Source organism: Clupea harengus, unplaced genomic scaffold (assembly GCF_900700415.2).
Source record: "Clupea harengus unplaced genomic scaffold, Ch_v2.0.2, whole genome shotgun sequence".
Classification (NCBI taxonomy): Eukaryota; Metazoa; Chordata; class Actinopteri; order Clupeiformes; family Clupeidae; genus Clupea; species Clupea harengus.
In genome coordinates, this window is record NW_024879924.1 from 44,466 (window position 1) to 50,005 (window position 5,540).

The 5,540-nt window shown below is 39.7% G+C and overlaps 2 non-coding genes across 2 annotated transcripts; both read right to left on the reverse strand.

Moving 5' to 3' along the window:
- Nucleotides 1–4,956: 4,956 nt before the first annotated feature.
- LOC122130754 lies at nucleotides 4,957–5,026 on the reverse strand. The gene has a single exon (XR_006151954.1). It is a non-coding gene; the product is annotated as a small nucleolar RNA SNORD50 (small nucleolar RNA).
- Nucleotides 5,027–5,391: 365 nt separating this feature from the next.
- LOC122130755 lies at nucleotides 5,392–5,461 on the reverse strand. The gene has a single exon (XR_006151955.1). It is a non-coding gene; the product is annotated as a small nucleolar RNA SNORD50 (small nucleolar RNA).
- Between the last annotated feature and the right edge of the window lie 79 nt (nucleotides 5,462–5,540).

Here is a 5,540-nt window from a genome sequence, read left to right on the forward strand (position 1 = left end):
TGCAGAAAGGCTGGGTTTTCTTAACGGTCCCCTCTCTCGCAAGTGCTTTTGTACATACAACCACTCAAAACCATGAATGGCATTCAACTTCGTACAATAGTGTTCGGTTAGGTGGAGAAAATGTAGCAGTGCCAATGAAGACACCAGCGAAATATAAATTTGGTAATAAGGGATTCACTTCTAGGGTACACTTATATCGTCAACAAGAATGAAAAGTCCTCCAGTCACAGACATAATTGAAATAATGGTTTATTTCTTACATATTCACTAAGAATTTTTAATGTTTCAGGAAAGAATGTAAAAGTACGATATTTCAATGTATATATCCATACAATGTGATAAATACTCAAACTTGTTAATAACTCACCAAAGTCTGTAGTGCCACTAAAGTAAAATGCAGACAAGCATTTTGGTAGTATAGAGCAGTAGTGGACATTAGCTACCAAATAGTTCAGCAGTTTTACTAAAAGCTGAGGGAGGGACTCGGGAATAAAAACAAATAAATACATTGTTAAACAGTGAACATCATTCGGTAAAATAGTTTATTCAGAGAAAAGGTGTACTTTGTGTGTAATTGAACAGCTTTAAAGTAGGCTGATGTAATTTATGATTTGAGGAAAGTGACTTAGAATTACAATTAGGATTAATTCTAGGAGTCTGAGCTGGAGGAACTAGAGCTAGATGAACTAGAAGTTGGACTAAAAATTGAGCTAGAGGTCGAGCTGGAACTAGAACTAGAACTGGAACTGGAACTAGAACTAGAACTGGAACTGGAACTAGAGGAACTAGATGTGGAGTCTAATTCCAAATCAGAGTCTAACTCTGAGTCACTTGCAAGATATCTTTCTGCAACAAACTCAAATATCTCCCACAATAGGTCTAATTCTGTATCAGAATCAGAGTCACTCAAAGGGACTGAATTAGATGGGGCCCTCTCCTCAGAGCTGGAGTCTTCCCTTGGGATGCTGGGTTGCTGTGGCATGATGGTCACCCTCAGATTCTCTCTAGCAGTAAGATTGGACCCGAAGACATTCCTAACTGTGGTACCTTCTTCAAGCCGGATGGTTCTTGCCTGCACATATAAAGGGAAACCAGAAACAATCAGATTTATCCCCACCATTGTTTTTCACGACAAACTACAATATGCTGGATATGAAGCTCTGAGAAGATTGGATATGTCTGTGATATGGATACATTAATCACGTTACTTTGCTGGTTGTGTATCTGCCTCCCCAATGCGGACATGTGCCTTATGTATGTGTTCGATATAGGCAACATTTACCCGGGCTTGATCATCCAGTGCCTGCTGGTCTGTTTGTCTGACTGGTGGATTTACAGCTTTCACTGATCTACATCTGGGACGAACAATTGCAACCTGTGTGCATACATAAGGTTTTAGGCACGAATTTGAGCACGACGCTGGGGGTGGGGTGGCATTCATGCACACCACCCCCAGTCCATGCATCCAATTTCATATTGAGCATACCATTCTAATTTGATGTACCCCATTCATATGGCTTCTACTGATCAAATCAAGACATCTAGGTATATACGACTGCATTATGTTGAAACAAAGTTCCACAAAAAACATTGGCTGTTCAACTTATTGTACAATGTCAGTAGCATTTATGCATCATTTCCTTAGTTCTTGTTACAGTACTTCAACAGGCTCTTAAGGATTTAAGTCAAACCATACGAGCTCATCAGCAAATTGGACAACACCCTTGTACTTGAATCTAAAAGCATTTCAGAGAGAATAACCTTTCGAGGAACCTCCTTCCTATCCCAAATACTCTGCTTAGGTTTGCTGGCCAAATTGGGAGACCCCCTCAGGTTGTCCAACAGTCTGGCATCCATTTTACAATCCTCAGATAGAACTGTCGCTCTAGAAGATCCTGCAGAGGGCTTCAGGTGTATAAAAGATGAGTTATGGCCTAATTATAATAAAGCAGCCTTTAAATGGTAATGGGTTTGGTCACGTTTTCTTCCATTACCTTTAGACGTTTTGAGGTATCCATTTTGGGACAACACTGCAAGGGTTTCAATTACTGATGAATAAATTCCATCAGATTTACATGACAAAATACTTACCTGCAATTGACCTTGGATTAATGCATATGCAGCCCAAATACTTCATTAGAATTCCATCAATCCATTGAAGAAATCTAGAACATTCCTTTATTAGCTACAGCATTTCTAATGACATCATAATCCCCTGACTGAAGACACCTCAGAATGACTTTTTCTAGATTCTAGAACTATATTCTAAAACCATAAATATCATAGACCAAACTACAACTCTGATATCATCATCATCATCAATTTTGTTTATTCAGGGAGAATTGACTGAGCACAGGGCTCTTTTGCAGCAATGCCCTGATTGAGGCTACATAATACAGAAGTAATGAAGTCAGAATTAAAATACCAGTGAATTTAAAACTTTTATTTAATTGAACAAACAATTACATAGAAAGTGTTTTGTACATAGTCTATGTTAGGAATAGCAGACAGTAAAATTTTTATTTTTTTTCTAAATCCATATGAATTTCGTTTAAACCTAGTACATTCAGAACTGAAGCTTTGGGAAATATTAAGAGAACAGAATGTGTGGAGCTTTGCAGCTCCTTCCACCACTGAGAAAAGCTTTTACCACAATGTGGGACCACAGGCGCAAGTTTGCACCTCAGAAGGCCGGCATGACCTGCAATTGAACAAATTGAACAGTCATTGTAGCAGTCTTCCTCTCTGTATAGGAATCAATATGGACCTATTAATGAATGCAGTTGTATTTCAGAAGTCGCATCTGCGTGTGAAATATCATTCACATCAATTCAGGCCCAGGATAAAACTCAACATTAAAGTGTAACTGCACCCTACAATGTGTTTATTTTTTTTTAGCTGTAAACTAAATTAAATGACTGAACTGTGATGACACATCAATGCTGATGTTAATACTGACAGAATTCCCATTTTTATAAAAAATTGGCATTTTACAGGTTGAAAACATAGCATCTGTTTAAAATCTTCCTGAACCATCCAAGGCCGATGCTGACGTAGATAACTCCCAAACAGTTTACTGTCATGAAGTGGGCGCGCCCGTGAGTCAGTCATTTTCATTTGCTGATCGTTCACAGAAGTTAACGAGTTTAGTCAGTGGACTTAGGCTCAGAACTGGAGGTGAAGTTTACACTTTAAGGCTACAGTGTGTGTTGGAGTACACCGGTCAAAGCAGCATAACCAGTTTCGTCAGCACTAGCTTTTGGGTCTCCTGGTCTCATATTTCCTGTGAGGTCGATTCAAATATTACCTTTAGATGCTCCCTGATTTAATCAAACTAAAATCATTAGTCTTTCTGGGTTGTGGCTGTGCCTTTCCCATACTGTTCAGGGATCAGTGCTAGAGGCAGCTAGTATTAAACCCTTGAATTGGCATGAATTTGAAAATGCTAAATTCTGCAGGAACCGATTGTCTGAGTTTCATCGCATTACGTTAGACACAAGATGAGAAATTGGGCAGAGTACACCTGTACCTGGGGCGTATTCGTCGTAGCTCGCTAAGCGGTTTAGCGAGCTAATTTTCAGGCTAAGATAAAAAACGCCCCTCTTTTTGGTTCGTGGAAGCAACTTTTGATAAATCACCATAGTTACATATCGATTAGCACTAACCTGCTCCAGGGCAGGCTAACTTAAGTGTAGCTGGATAAGCTTGCCACACCCCCGGAAAAAGGAGGGATCCCATTGACCAAGGACTAATATTAGAGTTAGATTAGCGGAGGGAGAGAGTTCTTTGCGATCGCCAAGATCCATTATTCTTGTATTAGCGCTACCGATTCAGCCGACAAGGAATCATTAATTTACAAGACCTTCTCGAGTCATTTATTGCAAACACCACAGTCGAACATTGACTGTCTTGCGCTTTTTTTTGCGAGTGGTACATTTTTGTAGTGTCGGTGATGCGGAGAAAGCACTCATAATTATATGAGTGTCATTAGTACACCATAGCATATCATTATTGTAGAAAATGATTAAGGTGGACTCATGATAAGAATAGAGAGAAATACAGACAATTTATTTTCACTGCTTCAATTTATTGCATTTGTTATTAATACATTTAGTCATTCAACAGACGCTTTTATTCAAAGCGACTTACAAGAAAATGTAAAACTATATCGAGGAAGGAGGTGAGGGAATTCGAACTAGCAACCTTGCAGATTCAAACCGGTAGAGGAAACCTCTGTACCAGTTGACACTTGCCGTCAGGTATTCATACAGATATCACCCTATAAACATCCCAACACACCTTGCTCTCACAGCGGTGGTGGTGTTGAATTTTGCCATGATTATGGTCTTGTATTCTTCATAAGCGTTCATGTTCATCTCCTACTCGCCAGCAGAGAAAAAAAGAGCCCTTTTCTTTGAGTTTAGAACCATTATACCGTTAGAAAATCATGGTTTTGGTGATCGACCTTTCCTGCCTTTTGAAGTAGTGCACGCGCAAATGCCATGATAACTTTAGCCTGGTTGAAATGAACCACATGATTTGGATGCGGATCAGCCGTTAACGAACCGATATTTGCTGTTCTCAATCAGCTCGCTAATCTTAACGGGCTAAAAGGCCAATTGATTAACTTAGCTTCAACCCTACGACGAACAGGCCCCTGGTCTCTCCTCATTGTAATGAAATCAGGTTCAGGATATCCTAGTACTGCAGCGGCCAAAACATCAAGCCCAACAAAAAGCCAAGCACTTTCTCATTATGGCTCCGTACCAAAAACAGCAATGTCGCGTCCATGGACGAGTGTCTCTGGACGTGTCCCCTGAGGGGGAAAAAAATATTAAAGTTAAACTCTTGCAGATTTAAAAAATAGATAAATGTTAGCTATGAAGTTAGCATAGGACTACAGACTAAAACTAGACTTGTAAAGCATGTTGAGATATGGTTCTTAGCATAGGTTGCGTTTCAGAAGTCAGATCCGATAGAATTTCATTCACATGAAATCAGGTTCGGGATAGATTCATCCTCAAGACAACCCCAAACAAAGCATTAAGGCTAAGTCTTAATATGAAAACCCTTTAGCAACACCAGCCTTTCGCCCACAACCATACAAGGGGGTTTGCCATCATCGATGGCTACAACATGAATCTGTTGCAAGAGAGCCCAAAACAGCCCCAGTACTTACTCATTATGGCACAGTACCAGAACCAGCATTGTCGCGTCCTTGGTTGAGTCTCTCTGGACGTTTCTTCCTGAGGGGAAAAAATATTTCAGTTAAACTCTTGCAGATTTTAAATATAGATAATGTTAGCTATGAAGTTAGCAAAGGGCTACAGACTAAAACTAGACTTGTAAAGCATGTTAGCATGTTGAGATATGCTAAGAACCATAGGTTGCGTTTCAGAAGTCAGATCCGATAGAATTTCATTCACATGAAATCAGGTTCGGGATAGATTCATCCTCAAGACAACCCCAAACAAAGCATTAAGGCTAAGTCTTATACCCCGTTTACACGATGGGAAAACGCATATATTTTCATGCGTTTT